The 21798-nt window shown below is 44.3% G+C and overlaps 1 long non-coding RNA gene across 1 annotated transcript; it reads right to left on the bottom strand.

The window, feature by feature from the left end:
• Positions 1-4982: 4982 nt before the first annotated feature.
• On the bottom strand, positions 4983-20945 carry LOC150044725 (uncharacterized). The gene is made up of 4 exons (XR_016533072.1): positions 20788-20945; positions 15938-16118; positions 6395-6455; positions 4983-5129 (listed from the first exon to the last, which is right to left on the bottom strand). It is a non-coding gene; the product is annotated as an uncharacterized LOC150044725 (long non-coding RNA).
• Positions 20946-21798: the final 853 nt, after the last annotated feature.

The raw sequence follows: 21798 nt of genomic DNA, 5'->3' as shown, positions 1-21798 counted from the left end.
GCATAGTGGTAGAATGCTTGCCTAACATGGATGAAGACTTGGGTTCAATTCCTTGATAACACATACATAGAAACAGTCAAGTTGGAGAGCGCTAGCCTTGAGAAAGCCCAAGGCAGTGCTCAAACTCTGAGCACAAGCACTGGGACTGGCAAAAAAAAAAAAATTGCAACCATAGCAAGATAAACACCGTAGGTGAGAGTGCTAAAAAAGGGTCCTTGTCAATCCAATGCTGCTGACTCACAGCTATAACCCAAAGTCCTTAGAGGGCTGAGATCTGAGGATCAAGGTTCAAAATTAACCTGGGAAAAATCTGTCAAATATTTATCTCCCATTAACCAGCAATAAGTTAGAAGTGGGATCTGTGGCTCAAGTGGTAGAATGTCAGCCTGAAGGAAAAAAAAAAAAAACAACCCAGTAAGCATCAGTGCTCAGATCCCGAGTTCAATCTGTTCAAACCTCAGACACACAAAAGGGTCTCTGTGGAAAGGTGGTGTGGAAACCAAGACCTGTGGAATGAGGAACCCAGCTTCAAGGGTAATATGGAAAAACATCTGGTAGAGGCAATAGCTGTGGTGAAAGTCTCAGGGCTGGAATGAAGTCAGAATGTGGAGGAAGGGGTGTGGGGCTGGTTCTGAACCAGAAAGAGAATGAGGGGAGGTGATATTAGAAAGATCAGATCCAGCTGGTCCATGGTGGCTGATGCCTGCAATCCTAGCTACACAGGAGGCTGATATCTGAGGATCATGTTTCAAAGCCAGCTCCCATCAACTACTCAGAAAAAGCAGGAAGTGGTGCAGTGGCTAGCCTTGAGCTGAAGGACAGGCCCCAAGCCTTGAGAAGAATCACCAGTCCTCAGGAGTCAGTTTCCCTACTACAAATACAAGTATGAGTCACCAGGGCCAGGCAATCCTTTCTTATGTATTATCTGTTTAAGACCTATGACTGATCCAACAGGAGAGCTCAGTCTGAATGTAGCAGTTCTGGTTCAGTTGCAATTAATGATAAGGTCTGTTTTTCTTCTGGAAGTAATCTTGTCTCTGGGAGGAGGACAAAGATTCAGAAGCTTCCACTATGGAGTGCATCTTATATTGTAACAGTGATAAAAAGAAAAAGAGGTCTGGGATTAAAGCTGGGTTCTTAGTTCAAAGGCACTAATGTGGGAAGACTGGGCTGGTGTGCAGCCTTGGTCAACTGGGGAATCTTGAACGATATAAGTCCACTCTCCACCCACCCACAAAAGAAAGAAAATCCATGTCTCAAATCCAGTTTCCTTCACCTCTTCTAGATAACTGGGAGAGGGTGAGAAACTCCAAGTAGTTTCCTTCCTGTTATGTTCTTGATTTTTAAACTTTGCTAAAGCAGTAAATAGGAAATACAGTAGTTGCATGGCCGGAAGTTTGGCCTTGTAGTAGAGTGCTTGTCTAGCATGCATGATACCCAGATTTGATTCCTTGGCACCGCATAATTACAAAAGGCTGGAAGTGGTGCTGAGGCTCACGTGGTAGAGTTCTAGACTTGAGAAAAATCCAAGGACAATGGTCAGGCCCTGAGCATAAGCCCACAACTTGAAAAAAAGAAATAGACTAGTTGCAATGTACCTAACCTGGGAATGTCTTCAGCTTACCTTCCCATGGTTGAGCAATGCATGTGCTAAAGTCTTCAGGTCTCAGCTCCACTTGGGCTGCTTGTCCCAGGGAAGAGGGGTCCCTTTTTCAAACTCCTCTGTGTAGAAGAAGCAGCAGTTTTGTGATTCTCAGTGAAGGGAAGGAGGTGCTGCTAGAGATAAGGATGCTGGAGAGCAGTGTGAGCTTGGAGCTCACAGCCTACAGAAGGAGGCTGAAACAGACTTGTTCTGAAGAAAAACCAGGGAACGGGAGAGGAAGGAAGGTTAATAATTTAGTTAATATTTTAGATCAGTTGTCCAGAGAAGGGTTTGCTGAGGGAAACCTTTGATCTGATTTCTGAGAAGATAAGAGAAGCACAAATATTTATTTTTGTGTATGTGTGTGTGTGTGCAGGCACTTGCACATGCACACATACACTGGCACCAGTGCTGGGGCTTGAACTGAGGGACTCATTCCAGTGCTTGACTTCTTCCTGAAAGACAGATTCTCTACTACTTGAGCCAAATATTCACTTTGAGTTTTTTGCTAATTTATGTGAGATAGGAGCCTGTCAGCTTTGTCTGCCTAGGCTGGTTTTGAACAGAGATCTTCATATATCAACCTCCTGATTGCAGGCAGTTGACATGAAGCATCAAGGTCCCCTGAAAGGTTTAGAAGAGGAAGTAGCTTTATGGCTCAAGTGATCAAGCACTAGCCTTGTGATGAAGATTCAGGGACAGCACCCAGTTCACGTTCAATCCCTACGACTGACCAAAGAAAAAAAAAAGTTTTGAAGAAGTTTCTAGAGAAGAACATGCCGAATTTGCAAAGGCACTGCCTTATTTGTCAACTTGTTAGATATTTATTTATTTAGAAAAATGTCAAGATCAGTATAGCTAGGAGAAAAGTGAGTCACATCATAGGGGCCCCATCTGCTGTAAGAATTGTCATGGTAGTTCGTGTGAAGGAAAGATAACTGTGAGTCCTAATAGTTTCACCTGGTCTATTATGAAAGGATGCCTCTGGATGCTGTTAGAGCAGTGTGCTCAATATAAAAGGCATGTAATGTTATTTATGACATTCACAGTAGTAGAAAGGTAGAGACAACCCAAATGTCTATTGATGGACAAACTAAATGTGGTATATCCTTTTAATGGAACAGTAGACAGTCTTAAAGAGGAATGACATTCTGACCCATGCTAAACAGGAATGAGCCTTTAAAAATATTTTAAGTAGCTGGGCACAGTGCCTCACCCCTGTATGCCTAGGTTAGGAGGCTCTGATCTGAGGATTGAGGTTCAAAGCCAGCCAGGGAACTAATAGTGTGAGACTCAGCCAGGCATGGTGGTTTACTCCTGTCATCCTAGCTACTCTGGAGGTAGAGATCTCATGATCAAGATGGAAAGCCAGTCTGGCACAAAAGGACTTGAATTAACCTGTAGAAAATGGAAATGGGATTTGGCTCCAAGGTAGGGAAGTAGACTTGAACTGAAGAGCTCAGGGACAGTGCCCTGGCAGAGTCCAAGCCCCAGGGCTGACACCAAAGAAAAAAAAAAAAAGGAAGTGAGGTGGGAATCAGTAGTACAACATCTGCCTTGGGCAAAAAGGTTCAACTTCAAATGGAGAATGAAGAAGGTGGCTGCTGCTGGTGAGAAAGACCAGGCTAGGTGCTGGGAGTGTGGCTCAGTGCTAGTGCTTGTCCAGAGCCCATACCCGGTTTCCTCAGCCCAGGCAAAAGCAAGAGTGGAGCCCCGGACCCCTGCTGGGCATCAGCAGGAATCCACAACTGTCTACAAAGGCAGAGGAGGTTGACTTTCAGCAGCAGCACATGAGGAAGGGATTGGACCCCAGAGTCCACAGGAAGAGCGCCAAAGGGAGCCCTGCACAGCAGCTCCCAGCATGCACCAGTCAGCGCCCAGCAAACCGACACTGGAGCTTTCTCTCCACCCTTTGGGGCCGGGGGGGGGAGCGGGACGTACCATTGAGGCGCGGGAGGGGGGAGGTCTGATGTGAGACCCACCAGATCGCTCCCGGTGACGAGCGGGCTCCACAGGAAGGCAGATGAGGATGGATGCAGAAGTCTGCTCACAACATAAAAGAGAGCCTGTGGGCTCGGTGTCTCCCCGAGCCCAGCACTGGCGTTGGTGGGGTGATTGCCCCCCGCAGCCATGACTTAGTGGTGGAGTCCGGCTTCCGGCCATCAAGCAGCAGAAGAGCAAGGAAAGTTTGCACCTGGCAAGTGCTGCCACCACCACCGCTGGTGCTCTAGGAGCTGGTGCTATCACTGCTCCAGCCGTGGACTCTGCAGACGCCGGCACGGAGCGGACTTGGATCCTTGAGCAGGGCTCGAGGGGCTCGAAGTCTCTGCAGCGGTGGAAAGAGAAGCAGCTTCTGCAGGGGGTGACTTTTGACTAGCAGCCCTGGTCGGCCTGCCCACCCCGCCCAACCTGTGGCTTTGCACTGCATACAGGAAGCAGCATCCCGAGGGCACCTGGAGAGGACGGGAGCGGCGCTGGTTCCCACAGCCAGACAGGTGCGATGGGGCCAGAAGCCCCCACTATCCCACTGCCTCCCACCCGGTTTGCTTCAAACCTTCAGCTCCCTCTTCCTCCTCTTCCTGAGTCCTCCATGGCAGCTCTTAGAGAGTTAGCCCTTCCCCCACCCCTCCCGCCCTTTTCCTTAAAGAGATGAAAAACATAAAAAGCTGCTCCCCATTTTTAGGCAGTAATGATCTTGTTTATATCCAAAAGCTCCCATAAATTAAAGAAATAGGATTGTGGTGTCCAGAAGTTCCAGGAACTGATCTGTGCGTTAAAATTAAAATTGACCTAAAATCCAAGGATATCATTTGTTTTCCAAGCCATAAAACTACCCTCAGACAGCTGAATAGAACTCAAAAGGCTTTCAGCCTGTATAGTCCCTGACCCCTACTTTATCTCACTCAAACATCTGGTCGTTGTGTTGCTGGGAATCTGTTGTCTTTGCCTTTAAAAGCCCTGTAAAAGTTCATCTCTGCTCCCACCTAAGCTCCACTGTGTTGGGGTGCAGGACAAAGCCCCAGCTGCAGCCCCCTTGAATAAAGCCTTGCTTTTGCATTTCGGAGTTTCTGACCCTTGGTGGTGGTCTTGGTGCTGGCCTGGCGACCTAGGCATTACATTTGGGGCTCATCCGTCTGGGATCCCCCAGGAACGCCGCCAAGACACTCTGGAGGCTGGAAGGTTTATTGCTCTGTGATTGGGAAGAGCTAAGAGGACTCACTGTTTGTCCATGTCTGTGTTGTTAAGGTTTTTACTTTTATCTTTTTTTTTTTTGTTACACAGTATTTTATTTTATTTTTTTATTGTAATTAGTAAAAGGGTTACATGATATTTGCCAGATAGAAGGTGCATTAATTCTCATACATTGATACCCTTTCACATGTCTTGGTACCCGTTTCCCTCCCCCCCTTTACTTTTATCTTGTGGCCAGCAGTCGCGTCTGTCTCTGGCCGGCTGTTACTGGGACGGACTTGTCCAGACAGTGATCCTGGAGGGAAAGGGAGATGTCCTGATCCCTATTCTGGGCAAGGGCCCTCTGGACCCTCAGCCCTGTGGGGACACTGAAGAGGTGTCCATCCGGTTTGACAACATTCCCCAGGGAGGGGAAGAAGGAGTCTCTCTGATTCCTCCTTTCAAGAGGTGGACTGTGTTTGGGCAGCTTCCCTCTGAAAGTTGTGAGGAGGTGTCAACTGGTAATGGGTCCCAGGAAAATTCAGCTGTTTGTTTACATTCGTTGCTTGTAATCTATTGTCTGTTTGCCGGCTGTCTTATTTTATTCTTTGAACATGGGAAGCAGCACCTCTTCTCCCTTAGATCTGACCCTTGCACATTGGCAGGATGTGCAGGAGACTGTCAGTAACAACAGTGTAATAGTTCAAAAGAAAAAGTGGGTCACATTCTGTTCCTCCTAGGGGACCCCTTCAATGTGGGATGGCCCACTGGTGGCACTTTCATTTGACATCCATCTGGAGAGTTCAGGAAATTGTTTTTCGCTTGGGCACAGGACCCCCTGACCAGATTCCTTATGTACTTAAGTTGCCTTGTAAAACTTTTGTTTTGAACCCGGTTCTGACTTGCAGGAATAAAATTGGCAAAGCTCTCTTGACACAAACTTCTGGAGAAGGTACAGCTGATATTAATTTTGCGCGCTTTAAGATCTTTGAGTATGAATGTGTGTATTAATGGGTGTGAGGGAACATGTTCAAGGTTAAATTGTCAACATGCTGGATGAGCTCCTCCTTGAAACAGGAAGGAAATTGTGTAAATCTAAGTCTAAACTTCAAAAAAATTATTAGGTTTAAATGTTTCCAATGTCTCAAAGGAGTATTACATTATTTTAAAGAGGAACCGGTTAATTGGATTTTTCTAATGATTTTGAAATCTGCATTTAAAAACAAAATCTGGTATTGTAATGCAGAGAGCTGTTTACATTGTAAGCATTGTTTGTTGTTTAGGCCAGAGACACTAGGGAATTTGGAATTTATTTCCTTGAGTTAAGCTTGGAGATAAGTATCAAAATTTAATTGTGAATATGTTTTTCAATGTCAGAAACTTAGCCTGTCTTTTAAAACTCTTTAGGTAATCAAATGCCAAGAGAGGGGACCTGGAAGATGTATTCCTGTGTGACCATCTTTGGGGATGAGAAGGGAACTGGCAAAGCTGCAGCTCTGGGTTTCCATGGTGGGACAGGCCTTAGGGAGGGTCCACGCATGGTGAAAAAAGTAAGCTAGCAGAAAGCCTGTTCATCTGTACCTGGTCAGATGGAGTGAGTGGACCATCTTCGTCCTTTTTCCTTGCGTACTGCCATGGACATCTGGTGGTAAAATGTAGGTGATGTGATTAGTATTAATTAAACTGCCCCTTAAAATGTATTAAATTGGGGAGATGGCTGAAGGCTAGCACTCTGCCACTTGAACCACAGCACCACTTCCTGCCTTTTCTGTGTATGTGGTACTGAAAACTTGAACCTGGGGCTTTGTGCATGAGCATTCTACCTCTAGGCTACATTCCAGGCCCTGCAAATCACTTTTTTTTTTAATATTTTTTATTGTAATTAATAAAAGGGTTACATGATATTTGCCAGATAGAAGGTGCATTAATCCACATACATTGATACCCTTTCACATGTCTTGGTACCCATTACCCTCCCCCAATGCCCCCCTGCAAATCACTTTTAGAATAACAATAAATTATAATGTAAAGAACAATACAGATTGCTCAGGCAGTATAACCTCAGTGGAAAATAACTTATTAGACTTTATCCCTTTGAGATGTGTAAGTATGTATAGATATGTATCTTCAACTCAGTGGATTTGATCATCTTTTCCCAAGAAAATCCTGTCTAATGAACAAGGTATGTTTTCAGGCCTGTAATCCCATTTACTAGGGAAACAAATGCAGCATTTTGTTCTGAGGCTGACAACTTAAAAACCAGGCATGGTGGCTCATGCCTGTAATACTAGCTATTCAGGAGGCTGAGATCTGAGGATGAAGGTTCAAAGCCAGCCTGGGTACAAAAATGCCTGAGAATTTTATCTGCAAGTAACCTGTAGAAAATGGGAAGTGCAACTAGGCTCAAGAGTAGGGCAGTAACCTTGAGCTGAAGAGCACAGGGACAACACCCAAACCTAGGGGCAGGGTGGTAGCCTTGAGCTAAAGAGCTCAGGAACAGTGTCTGGCCCATACTTAAAGCCCTATGACCCACCAAAAAAAGAAAAAAAAAAAAAGAATAAAATTAGAAAGCAAAATGTTGGGCCGGAGTTTGGCCTAGTGGTAGAGTGCTTGCCTAGCATGCACAAAGACTTGTGTTTGATTCCTCAACACCATAGACATAGAACAAAAACAGGTGGAAGTGATGCTGTGGATCAAGGGTGGAGCCTTGAGAAAAGTCCAAGGACAGTGCTTAGATCCTGAGTCCAAGCCCCATGACTGGAAAAAAAAAAAAAAAAAAGGCTGAAAGACAGCAAATATAAGGGGTGTGTCACTGTCTCCAAAAGAAATGAACATTAGCAGTGCTCTAAGGGTATTTAACGGTTCTGTGGCAATGTAGAACTTCACCCTGGTTCATGAGAGTGAGGTGGATTCCTGCTCTCTGTGTCACTATGGCTGTCCTGGAACTGGATGCTTTGTCATATATTTTGGGGGGGCTCTCCAGCATTCCCTGACATCTGCTCAGTAGATAGGAAAATACAACCATGTACATGAAAGGGGAACTATATCAGATCCCATTTAGGCACCTTGCCCACTATTCTGGTATTCAGAAACTTATCCCCCTCCCTGTCCATGTAATTGTCTGGAACCATTTATCTCTCCATTAACTATAACTACCTTCTAAAATTTGATGGTCCCAAATGGTGAGTGAGCACTGTTCACTTTTGTGTCTCAGTTTTCAGGCCTAGAAGCCTAGGCAAATATAAAACCAGACCCTTCCCACCCTGTCCTTACACCCTTACCCCTTCATATCCTCAAATCTCACTCCTGCTTCCCAGACATGCTTGTATTTCCTTACCCTCCTCCTAACATGTCCCATGCCTCCAGCAACCATCCACACTGTCCTCAGTACAAACAGGTCTCCTCTGCCCTCACACTGTGCTCAGGATCCTGCCTGTGCTGTCAAGGTGACCTATGAGGTAGAAAAGTGCTTGCTGAATCCATAGGTGATTCCCAACCTAGCCTGACATCTCTAGCTACTTGTCCTATAGGTTATCTGCCCCTGGTCATGCAGGATTAGGGGTTCTTTGCTTTGCCAGGTACTGTTTGGAAAGCTGAGGGCACATGCACACCCAGATACCTTGCACTGTTTGCACAGACAGAGCAGGCAGTCTGTGTGAGAAGATGGATGTGTTTCAATGCTAAGCTCATCAAGAGGACAGGCCAGGCCCATAACTGGGAAAAAATGGCTCCCCTGCCACATTGAGTCTTAATTCAGTTTCCTTAGCTTCCCTAACATGGAAGTTGCTAGGTCCTACCAGTCTGCAGCCCCTGCATTACTTTAGTCTTTTCAGCATTCAAGCATAGACATGCATGTGCAAGCATGCATATGTTTGCTTCTTGTAGTTTCAAAGAATATGTTTTTTTTTTTTTTTTTGCCAGTCCTGGGCTTTGGCTCAGGGCCTGACAACTGTCCTTGGACTTTCTCAAGGCTAGAGCTCTAGCACTTGAGCCTCAGCACCACTTCCGGCTTTTTTGTATGTATGTGGTACCAAGGAATCGATCCCGGGTCTTTGTGCATGCTAGGCAAGCATTTTAACCACTAGGCCAAACTCCCAGCCCTCAAAGAATATCTTGACTTTGAAAAACAATGTAGTGCCTATCATAAAAGTAGAAAGCCAATTAGCTATAATCCTCCATTGTGTTTTTACTAGCACCCTAAGTAGAGCCCAAGTGTATTCTGGATAATAATATAAGCTCTAACATTTTCCTGGTGAGAATATCTCACTATCTCAAACATAAATTGCTATTAGGAGGTATAGTTGTGAACATTGGTGAGACAGAGTACCTGGCTGAGCAACAAGATGTGACCAGGCTGGTGTTTTACCTCTTTATGCGATTCCAATTCTGTACACGTTAGCCTCATGTGGAGAATGTTCCAAACAGTTCTAAATTCATCTTAGAATCTCCTTTATGATTCCTCTTCCATTAGAAACTCTAAATATCTCATTTGATAGAATAATTCATCAATATATTCCTTAGAATAGTAAGCAATATCGGTAAGGTCAAAATGGGGACATATTTCATAAGGAGAAATACTCCATCATAATTAACTCAGTGGCACATTAATGATTAATACCCTTCTGGTATTTACTTGGTCCAGAATGCAGGAGACAAAGAAAAGCATGATCCCATGAATGATCCCGTATATAGAAAATAAAAACAGATAAGCTTTTGTTTTTAAAGATGCAATTTTTTTCATGTATTTGTATTGTAATTAATAGAATGGTTACATTATAGTCACCAGATAGAAGGTGCATTACTTCACATACATCGATACCCTTTCTTATGTCTGTGTCCCCATTTCCCTCCCCTCACCCCCACCCCTCATCTAGTTTTCCTCCTGTCCATCTTCAAATATCCAAATATGCCTATATAAAATATAACAGATAACCAGGTGAAATACTATAACTATATGAGATAACCAAGTGACAGCAGAAGACGTGACAAAACATAGTACATTAATGACAACAATCACTCATTATATGGCTTTTGTTTCTATATCCTGGAGGTCCTTTCATTTAGAGTCATTCTATATGGCCTTATGTATCTAGGTTTTGTTCTATTGTGAATCTCTGCTAAGAGTTGCTCTTCCCTCTTATACATTTTAATATTCCTTGTATTTTTCTGCTCTGTATGTAGACGTGTGTGTGTTTGTATTTATGTATGCATGTGCATGCACTGTGTGTAAGGCTGTAGCCTCTATGGCTTTGTGCACTGCTCATATCTGGTTTTATTGATTTTTTTTATACTATCTTTGGGGATTAAACTCAAGGATTGGCCATGTGTCTTTGGCGTGAAACTGGGCCAAGATTCTCCCACTGTAGCCCAATTATCCCCCACTGTCCCCCAAGTCCTCCCTTCCCACACCCGCAAGGATAGGAGGCACAATACATAGAGACTCCCCTAAAATTTTTGTATGTATTAGGTAGTGGTGCTAGGGCTTGAACTCAGAGCCTTGGCATTGTCCTTGAGAATTTGTTATTCAGGCTAGCAGACAGTATGTCTTGACCCACGACTCAACTTTAGTCTTTTCTTTTCTTTTTTTTTTTTGCAGCTGCTCCTATGATTGAATTCAGGAATTGGAAATTGTCCCTGAGTTTTTGTTCCCGGGTCCACACTTTGAGTCACTTATGGGTTTTCTTTCTCTCTCTCTCTGTCTCTCTCTCTCTCTCTTTTCTTTGATCTAGGGCTTGAACTTAGGGCCTTCCTTCCCCCCTTCTATTTCTTTTTGTTTATTAAAGTATTTATTGGGGCCGGGAGTTTGTCCTAGTGGTAGAGTACCTACCTAGCATGCACGAAGACCCAGGTTCGATTCCTTGGTACCACATACATAGAAAAAGCCAGAAGTGGTGCAGTGGCTCAGGGTAGAACACTAGCCTTGAGGAAAGCCCAAGGACAGTGCTCAGGCCCTGAGCTCAAGTCCAGGACTGGCAAAAAAAAAAAAAAAAGAAGAAGAAAAAAGAATTTATTAACATTGACTTTTGCATCATATTTGAAATGACAAGTTTAATAAACAAGTGTTCAGGAAGGGAATCTCTATATACAATCACTGGGACTTAGTTTTTAGAAGTTAATCCAAGTTAGGCTAAGGGTTTGTATGTCATAGAAACACATTAGTGTATGAAATAAAATATTAAGTCTATACAGTTATAGGTTTTTATGTCTATATAGTTATGATTAATTCCCATTACCATGTCCATAGCATTGGGTATGCAAATATTGAGTCCTGGCTCTTATACTCTTTGGATTCAATAGCCACATATTAAGGACACCACGCGCCTTTTGTTCCTTAGGTCTTGACTTTTTTTTGCCAGTCCTGGCTTGAACTAGGGCGTGAGCACGGTCCTTGGGCTTAATCAAGGCAACTAGAGCACTACCACTTGAGCAACAACATCACTTCTGGGTTTTACTATGTATGTGGTACCGAGGAATTGAACCTGGGCCATCATTCATCCTAGACAACCACTCTACCACTGGGCAAAAATCCCTGACCTTTTTATTTTTTTCAGTTGTGGGGCTTGAACTCTGGGTCTGAGTGCTGTCTCTGAGCTCTTCATTCAGCTCAAGGCTATCACCCTACTGTTTGAGACACAACACCACTTCCAGTTTTCTAGTGGTTAATTTGAGATAAGTATCTCATATACTTTTCGTGCCTGAGATGGCTTTGAACCACAGTCCTCAGATCTCAGCCTCCTGAGTAGCTAGAATTACAGGTGTGGGCCATTGAGACCAAAGATACAATTTTTGAAAATTTATAAAATGTTTTTATCTTTTTGTATTCATTATCTTCCCCTCTCCCCTACCCCTTCCTGAGAACCAGGACTTGATCTTGGGTCATCAAGCTTAGTCAGTCAGCAGAGCTTTTCACTGAACATTTAGGACTTTTGTACTTCGGCTGGTCCTCTCAAAGCTCATCTGTTGAAAGTCTGCTCTCCAATGTATCTCATTCACAGATAGGCCCTACAAGAAGAGTAGGTGAGCCACTGGGGCTCTTTCTGTGGCTTTTTGGCAGTGGTAGTAGTGGTGTGTGTAAATTTAAGGAAGAAAGGCCTACTGGGAGGAAGTTTATCAATGAAGGTGTTCCTGGAAGGGGCTATTTTGACTCCAGCCAGCTCCTTTCTGTCTGTGTCTGCTTCCTTAGCTTAAGGTGAGCAGCTTTCCTCCACCAACTTCATGCATGCACAGGTGTGCAAGGAACCACAGATGGAAAATTCTGAATCATGAACCAAATAAAATCTCTCCCCTTGAAGCTGATTTCTCCAAGGTAATGTATCCTGGGAACAAGTGTTTTTGCTCAAGGCTAGCACTCTACCACTTTGAGCAATATCTCCACTTCCAGTTGTTAGATGCTGTCAGCTCACTAATAGGTACTTGAAAGATATGGGGATTTGTGGCCCTGTGCTTTAATTACAACACATATGGGTGGCTTTACTGCACAGAGCTAAATAAAATGTCATTATTCACTCTCTCTGATGGAGCGGGTTAGACTGGGAACCCTGGCCTACCTGGGCATGCATGCCTGGAGATGAGGATGCAGCCCCTGCCCCATGTGCCTAAGTCTGAGTGGCCAAGGCAGGACATCTGTTTCATAGAAACTCAGACAAAGATGAAGGGGCCCTCCTCTCCCAGGGAGGGTTGGTCTTGTGGGTCAGCCACACGTGGTGAAGTGTCAAGAAGGGGCTCTCGTTTAATTTTGTTTCTTTTCATTTAACTTTTCCTTGGAAGTGGAGCTGTGGCTCAGGTGGCAGAGCACTAACCTAGAAAGAAAAGGCTAAGGGACAGCACACAGACCTGGAGTTCAAGCTCCAGCACTGGCACACACACATTTTCTTTCCACCTACATGAGCAGGGAGAGTCTACTGCAGGAGTGAATGCAGTATGTGCTGTCTTGCTTACTAGCCAGTGGGTATTTCTGTGCTGTTTGGTGCCAGTTCTGAGCCCCCTCAATGGCTGCAGGGAAGACTCCTCCTGCCTAGCCAGAGCCATGGGCAAGCACAGACTGTGTGATTGGTAGACTAAACAGCTGTCCTCCTCCTCTTCTCCTAGTCTAAACCTCTCTCCTACTCCCTGTCCCCTTCCTTTCTTCCTGCTCCCTCTCTTTCTCCCTAAGGCCTGGGAGAAGGTCTCTGGAGCAGGCTGCTATCTCCTCATGGGCCACAGCAGCATATAGCTACTTTCAAAAACACAGCCAGAGCACTGATGGTTAACCTCATATCTGTAAGCAAGTCATTACCTATATATCGGGCTGGGACATTTGTCATGGCCTTGGGCCGCTAGAGGCTTCAAAGAGAGGCCAATGACATGCAGCAGAGAGGAGGCTGTGGTGGGACTTTCTCCTCTATCCTGAGTCTTATACGGCTTCTCAGATCAAGGCCAGCCCAAATAATAGCAATGAGAAGTAATAAAAATTGATTAGTAATAATAAGTGCTATTTGTTGAGATAGATGCTTCATTTATTTTCTTCCTCATTGAATAGCCATGCCGATAGAAAATTTATTATCACTGTGGCTGGCTTGGAATGGTGACTTTCAGGTAGTAGCATATTGAGAAGTTACTATTACAGGCCAGCAACACCTGTCTGGTTCAACATTTTTTTTCAGTCTACAATTTTTGACTATGTTATTCCCCCTTTTATTTATTTAGTTTTATTTATTAATTTTTTTATTTTGCCAGCCTTGGGCCTGTGCACTGTCCTTGGGTTTTTCTGAAGGCTACAGCTCTACCGCTTGAGCCACAGCACCACTGTGGCTTTCTTTTTCTTTTTTTTTTTTTTTGGCAGTCCTGGGCTTGAGCTCAGGGCCTGAGCACTGTCCTTGGACTTTCTCAAGGCTAGAGCTCTAGCACTTGAGCCTCAGCACCATTTCCGGCTTTTTTGTGGTACCAAGGAATCGAACCCGGGTCTTTGTGCATGCTAGGCAAGCCCTTTAACCATTAGGCCAAACTCCCAGCCCTGCTGGCTTTTTTCCGTGTATGTGGTACCTAGGAATCAAACTCAGGTCTTTGTGCACACTAGCCAAGCACTCTACCATGAAGCCAATCTCCTAACCCCTCCCTTTATGTTGAATTAGCACGTATTGGTTGAACGAAGAAGGTTCACTCAAATATTCCTATATATGCATATGAATTATTCCTCACTCTTACCTTCCTCATCCCTTCCCCACTTTTTTCCCCTAGTCCTGGGCCTTGAACTCAGGACTTTAGCAGTATCCTTGGGCTTTCTCAAGGCTAGAGCTCTACCACTTGAACCACAGCAGCACTTCCAGCTTTTTTCTGTGTATGTGGCATCAAGGAATTGAAAACAAAAATCCAAAGTGGCACTGTGGCTCACTCAAGTTGAACAGTTGTAGCTTTGACAAAAAAGCTCAGTGACAGTGCCTACCCTGAGTTCAAATCCCCAGACTGGCAAACAACAGCAACAAAGAAAGAAAAAAAAGAAAAGGAAAGGAAAACCAATTTTAGAAGTCTCACTGTGGCTCAAGTGGTAGAGTGCTAGCCTTGAGCTGAAGAGCTCAAGGAAAACACCCAGGCCCAGAGTTCAAGTCCCTCCAACAATAAAAAGTATTTTTTGCCAGGGTGATAGGGAGCCTGTAATCCTAGCTACTCAAAAGGCTGAGATCTGAGGATCAAGGATCAGTGCCTGCCTGGGCACAATAGGACCTGAGATTCTTATCTCCAGTTAACCTCTAGAAAATGGGAAGTGGAGCTTGGCTCAAGGATAGTGTGATAGCCTTGAGCTACAGAGCGCAGGGACAACACCCAGGCCCAGAGTTCAAGCCCCATGATCCACCCCCTCCCCCCCAAAAAAGAAAAAGACAACCAATGTTATCAAATTCCATCGTTTTACACACACACACACACACACACACACGTAGAAGCATGAAACTATGCAATATTTTTACCTTACTTTACCCTGTCTGTTTACCCTCCTTGCTCCCATTGGAGAAAATTTTGAATGTAAAGGTGATATGTAAAAGGGCCACAGTTACATAAGTATATATAAACAGTTCTGCATTTTTTTTTTTTGCCAGTTCTGGGACATAACTCTTGGCCTGGGCATTGTCCTTGAGCTTTCCTTTTCTTTTAATTTTCTCTATTAATGTCACAATTTAAAAACTTTCCCCTCCCTCTTCAATTTGTAAAATATATATTGGATTCCTGATACATACCCTCCCCCGCCCCCACCTCTTCTCCTGTTCATTTGCCCAGTGTTTTCCCTTTGACCCTACTTCATTCTTTCAATTACCCACTTCATGATGGGGAATCTAATTTCCATACCCCTGTAAACGCATTCAGCGTAGTTGTTTTTTTTTTTTTCCTTCACTTAGTCTTTCTTCCTACCACAATGAGAAAGAAGTACTCTCATCCCCTAATATCAAAATGGTTGTTTTGTGTTTTTTTCCAGGAAGGTAACTGACACAAGAAGTGATAGCCAAATCAATTAGGTATGTAATTTCTAAAATTGTGTAAGAGGTCAGGATACCAAGACATATTCCTGACTTTTAGTAATAAGAATCTAGTCATTCTGTTAGGAAACAGAACAGGATTGCTTGGAATTTTGTGAAATAATTTAGAGCTCTCAATCATTTGCACTTCCCTTAAATTCTTCACATTACTCCTGTCATTAGCTCTCTGTGTAGATTATAGTTTACTGAGGCAATTTGACTGGCATATTTCAAAAACCTTTGAACCTTGATTTCCATTCTATACAAGGGGACATATAAATGCATCCCTCTAAACTGGATATTGGTTGTGGTGACATCCTATTTCTGTGAGAAATGAATGAATGAGATATCAAATAAAAATGTGCCTAGGATGTGGCATGTCTAAGTCCCATTTTCTTCATCTAACTGTAGTGCATCTACACTGCTTCCACGGTGTGGCTACTGGGAAGAGTGCTACAATGAAGATGGCTGTCAGCATGCCACTTTGCTTTCCTGACTTATATTCCAGCAGATATATGCCCCTGAGTGGTATTGTTGGATCTTCTGGTATTTCTATTTTTAGCACTTTGGGGAACTTCAGAGCACTCTGAAGACATGGACGGATCTCTCCATGTCACTGGTAACAACCAGATACTCTCACCTTCTTTGAGAAATTGATTTCTTTGTTGTTGTTAGCTTTCATTTTTGTGTGAGATTGGTCAATGCCTTTCTCAGCCTGGTTATTTCACTTAATGTAATATCTTCCATAGCCCTTCATGAGATTCCAAATGACAGCCGAAACCCACAGGTGGAATTGTGGCTTCAGTGGTTGGAGTGCCAGCCTAGAAGGGGAAAAGCTGAAGGTCAGGAGTCCAGGCTCTAGACTGAACTCTAGGGTGTTCAAAAAGAAAGAGTGGGGGTGGTGAGCCCTGATCTGTGACTATGCTAACAGGCCTTGTCAGTTCATGTTTCTTTTTTTTTTTTTTTTTTTTTTTTGCCAGTCCTGGGCTTGAGCTCAGGGCCTGAGCACTGTCCTTGGACTTTCTCAAGGCTAGAGCTCTACCACTTGAGCCTCAGCACCACTTCCGGCTTTTTTCTATATATGTGGTACCGAGGAATTGAACCCGGGTCTTCATGCATGCTAGGCAAGCACTTTAACCACTAGGCCAAACTCCCGGCCCCAGTTCATGTTTCTTTTGGGGTACCTCATAGGGCAGAGATGCTCAGACTTCTTGATTCATGACACCACTCCCCTCATACTTCCACTCCCTGAGTATTCAGGCCCAGCTGCATCCAGAGGGCATGGCACACATGTATTCACATCTGCACCCAGCACCTGGTGGTGCATAAACCCCACCTGATATTCCTGCAACAACTCTTCCACTTCCCTCTGTGGTTCAATGGCCTGTGGTTCAATGTCTTCAGCCCCTGTGGTGGCTCTGCTGCCAAGTGCAACAGCAAGAACTGGAGCATCACTGACCTGTGGTTCAAGGTGGGCTCTGACCACTAAACCATTCCTTGCATGCCCCACTTCTCCTTGAGGTCAGCAGACAGCCAGCATGGAGGCCAGGTCCCCAGAGTGCTCCCCATGTGCACCCCCTCAACATAGCCAGGGCTCCCCTATGCATATAGATACCAACTCTGGTCTTCCCAGAAGCAGCTGGTGCATAAAGGCTGCAACAGCAGTGCTCACCCTATCAGGACATAAGCCTGGGTCCCCAACCGCACATCCCATACACAGAGTCCCATAGCCATGGCTCCCCTTGTTTTGTGCCTATGTTTGAACCGTGATCCACACTTGTTGCATAACTTGGGATGCAGAACCCTGGTGTTGCTACCTCCTCACAAAGCTCCATACCCACTAACCTCATCTCACTCCTTTACCCCAGGGCCCCCCTAAGTCTGCCCCTTCTCCACCTCTCCACTGAGCTGCATAAGAGTTAGGCTCATGGTGCCACACTGATATACACCAATAAAAAACTGGGGACGGTCAGGCGCCAGTAGTTGACACCTGTAATCCTAGCTACTTCTATGGCTGAGATCTGAGGATTGTGGTTCAAAGGCAGCGCAGGCATGATAGTCCGTTCATGAGATGCTCAATCCAATTACCCACCAGAAAACTGGAACTTGCGCTTTACTTCAAGTGGTAGAATGCTAGCCTTGAGCTAAAGAGATCAGGGACAGTGCTCAAGCCCAGAGTTGAAGCTCCAGAACTGATTAAAGAAAAAGAAAGAGAGGAAAGAGAGACAGAGAATGGGGTGAGGAGCTCCTCTCCAAAGTGGTAACATGGGGCTGTTGCCATGGTCTGCTCACACAAGTTTAGTCCCAGAATGAAGGAGGTGAGGAGTCTGTCATTCAGTACACAAAACACTCACCCTCAAAGGATATTTAGACAGACTCCTGCTTATCGTTGAGCACAGGAACTATTTGGCTGGGAAAAGCTACTGCCCTTCTGGACTGAGAGGAATTTCTCTTAGTGGCCGCCCCCTTTCAAAGACTGGGGGTCACCCACCCTGGGCTTCCCAAAATCAAGACATGAGCCTGGCATCTCTCTGTGGCCTTCACTGTAATATATCTGCTACTTTTGGGAGCCCTGGACCAACAGTGAAATGAGCCAGGATTCAGTTTAACAGCAGCTCAGTAGCTACTCTCCTCTTTCAGGCTGATACAGAGTAGCCCAGATCTTCAGGGGGGCTGAGTCCTTAAAGGTAAACAGCACATTATGATGTCACCTCAAAATGCCTATCGTCAATATCCACAATTATGAAAGCACTGCTAGGTGGTTGAGCAGCTTAAGCATTTTCACAAAAACAAAAATAATTTGGCTGCTAAGACTGCCAGATTATTACAGTACATGAGTTGCCCTTGAATTGTCCTGGAAGTTTCTTCTCTTTCGTGTCAGAGTCTGAACAGTGTCCTTGGACTTTCTCAAGGCTAGAGATGTACCACTTGAGCCACAGCACCACTTCTAGCTTTTTCTATGTATGTGGTTGTGAGGAATGAAACCCGGGTCTTCGTGCTTGCTAAGCAAGCACTTAACCAGTAAGCCAAACTCCTGGCCTGTGCTGGAAGTTCTTTATCTGGTTACCATAGCTTCACATCCTCTGTTCTCTAAGTAGCCAGATATTATGTGTTCAACAATGTTGCCTGTGACATAGGAAAATTTTTACAATCACACCCAGTGCAATCTGGATTTCAGAAATGTCACGAAGAAATGTGAGGCACACCAGAAGTCTCCAGACTGAATACATTACATATTTATTAGAACGTTTCAAAGAAAAACAGTTCAGTGTAGGATGAAACACTTGACGAAAACTATAGTTTAAATTGCAGATGAGACTTGTAGTTTGGCATAGTAGTAGAATGCTTGCCTAGCATGCATGAAGACTTGGGTTCGATTCCTTGATAACATATACATACATAGGAAAACTTGGAAGTGGTGCTGTGACTCAAGTTGTAGAGCTCTAGCCTTTAGAAAACCCAAGGGCAGTGTTCAATCCCTGAGCACAAGCCCTAGGACTGCCCCCCCCCCAAAGAAAAAAGCAACCATAGCAAGATAAACACCATAGGTGAGAGTGCTTAAAAGGGTCCTTGTTAATCGAATGCTGCTGACTCACACCTATAATCCAAACTTCTCAGAAGGCTGAGCTCTGAGGATCAAGGTTCAAAATCAACCTGGGAAAAATCTGTCAAATACTTATCTCCATTGTTCTGCCCAAGTCTCATACAACCACCAAGAGACCAGATGTTCTGAAATGCCAAAGCAAAGCTTTATTCAGGAGGGCTGCAGCTCAGGCTGGTCCTACACTCCCATAAGAGCAGGAGCCTAGGAGAAGCTGGGAACAGCTTTTCTATAGGGCTTTTAAAGGCAAAGGCCACAGATTTACATCAGCACAGCAATCAGCTATTGGAGTGAGATAAGGTAGGGGTTAGGGACAGTTCAAGACAGTGGGAGCTAAAACAAATACCATCCCTTGAATTTACACCAGTTCTGGTTAATTTTAACACAGACAGGTCAGTTCCTGGGACTTAATGCCACCACAATTCTGTTTCTTTAATTTATGTGCACTTTAGGGTCACTCACAGTTTATATAAACAACAAGGCAGTAGCTGCTTCAGAATGGGGGCTCTTTTTTAGTCTTTGCCATTAACTGGCAATAAGTTATAAGTGGGATATGTGGCTCAAGTGGTAGAATGTCAGCCTCAAGATTAAAAAAAACAAAATGGTAAATATCAGTGCCCAGATCCTGAGTTCATGTGTTGAAACTTCAGAATTTAGACACACAAAAGGTGGAAAGGTGGTGTGGAAACCAAGACCTGTGGAATGAGGAACCCAGCTTCAGGGTAATATGGAAAAACATCTGGTAGAGGCAATAGCTATGGTGAAAGTCTCAGGGCTGGAATGAAGTCAGAATGTGGAGGAAGGGGTGTGGGGCTGGTTCTGAACCAGAAAGAGAATGAGGGGAGGTGATATTAGAAAGATCAGATCCAGCTGGTCCATGGTGGCTGATGCCTGCAATCCTAGCTACACAGGAGGCTGATATCTGAGGATCATGTTTCAAAGCCAGCTCCCATCAACTACTCAGAAAAAGCAGGAAGTGGTGCAGTAGCTAGCCCTGAGCTCAAGGACTGGCCCCAAGCCCTGAGAAGAATCACCAGTCCTCAGGAGTCAGTTTCCCTACTACAAATACAAGTATGAGTCACCAGGACCAGGCAATCCTTTCTTATGTATTATCTATTTAAGACCTATGACTGATCCAACAGGAGAGCTCAGTCTGAAAGTAGCAGTTCTGGTTCAGTTGCAATTAATGCTCAGATCTGTTTTTCTTCTGGAAGTAATCTTGTCTCTGGGAGGAGGACAAAGACTCAGAAGCTTCCCCTATGGAGTGCATCCTATATTGTAACAGTGATAAAAAGAGGTCTGAGATTAAAGCTGGGTTCTTAGTTTAAAGCCCCTAATGTGGGAAGACTGGGCTGGTGTGCAGCTTTGGTCAAATGGGGACTCTTGAATGATATAATCCCACTCTCCCCCTACCCCAAAATCAAAGAAAATCCATGCTCAAATCCAATTTCCTTCACCTCTTCTAGGTAACTAGAAGAAGACATGGAAATGGGCAAGAAACTCCAAGTAGTTTCCTTCCTGGTATGCCCATGATTGCTTAACTTTGATGAAGGAGTAATTATGAAATACAGTAGTTGTGTGGCCATGAGTTTGGCCTAGTAGTAGAGTGCTTATCTAGCATGCACGATACCTGGGTTAGATTCCTTGGGACCACGTACTTAGAAAAAGTTGGAAGTGGTGCTGATGCTCAAGGGGTAGATTTCTAGCATTGAGAAAAATCCAGGGATAGTGCTCAGGCCCTGAGCTTAATCCTGGGAGTAGTAAAAAGAAAGGAAAAGAAAAGAAAAGGAGAAAGAAATATAGTAATTGCAATGTACCTAACCTGGGAATGTCTTCAGGTTACCTTCCCGTGGTTGAGCAATGCATGTGCTAAAGTCCTCAGGTCTCACCTCCACTTGGGCTGCTTGTCCCAGAGAAGAGGGGTCCATTTTTGCAAACTCCTCTGCCTAGAAGAAGCGGCAGTTTTCTGATTCTCAGTGAAGGGAAGGAGGTGCTGCTAGAGATAAGGATGCTGGAGAGCAGTGTGAGCTTGGAGCTCACACCCTAAAGAAGGAGGCTGCAACAGACTTGTTCTGAAGAAAACCCAGGGAACGGGAGAGGAAGGAAGGTTAATGATTTAGTTAATATTTTACATCAGTTGACCAGAGAAGGTTTGCTGAGGGAAACCTTTGATCTGATTTCTGAGAAGATAGAGAGAAGCACAAATATTTATTTTTGTGTATTTGTGTGTGTGCAGGCACTTGCACATGCACACACACACTTGCACCAGTGCTGGGGCTTGAACTGAGGCTCTCATTCCAGTGCTTGACTTCTTCCTGAAAGGCAGATTCTCTACTACTTGAGCCAAATATTCACTTTGAGTTTTTTGCTAATTTATGTGAGATAGGAGCCTGTCAGCTTTGTCTGCCTAGGCTGGTTTTGAATAGAGATCTTTAGATATCAACCTCCTGATTACAGGCAGGAGCCATCAAGTATCAAGGTCCCCTGAAAGGTTTAGAAGAGGAAGTGGCATTATGGCTCAAGTAAGCAAGCACCAGCCTTGAGGGGAAGATTCAGGGACAGCACCCAGTTCAAGTTCAAGCCCTATGACTGACCCCCCAAAAAAATTTTTTTTCAAGAAGTTTCTAGAGAAGAACATGCCGAATTTGCAAAGGCACTGCCTTAATTGTCATATTCTTAGATATTTATTTATTTAAAAAAATGTCAAGATCAGTATAGCTAGGAGAAAAGTCAGTTACATCATATGGGCCTCATATGTTGTAAGTTCATGTGAAGGAAAGACACCAGTGAATCCTAATAGTTCCACCTGGTCTATTATGAAAGGATGCCTCTCGATGCTCTGTTACAGCAGTGTGCTCAATATAAAAGGCATGTAACGTTATCACATTATTCACAGTAGT

This window comes from Megascapheus bottae, chromosome 29 (genome assembly GCF_031878675.1).
Source record: "Megascapheus bottae isolate mThoBot1 chromosome 29, mThoBot2.hap1, whole genome shotgun sequence".
Lineage (NCBI taxonomy): Eukaryota > Metazoa > Chordata > Mammalia > Rodentia > Geomyidae > Megascapheus > Megascapheus bottae.
This window is presented reverse-complemented; position numbering and strand designations above follow the sequence as displayed.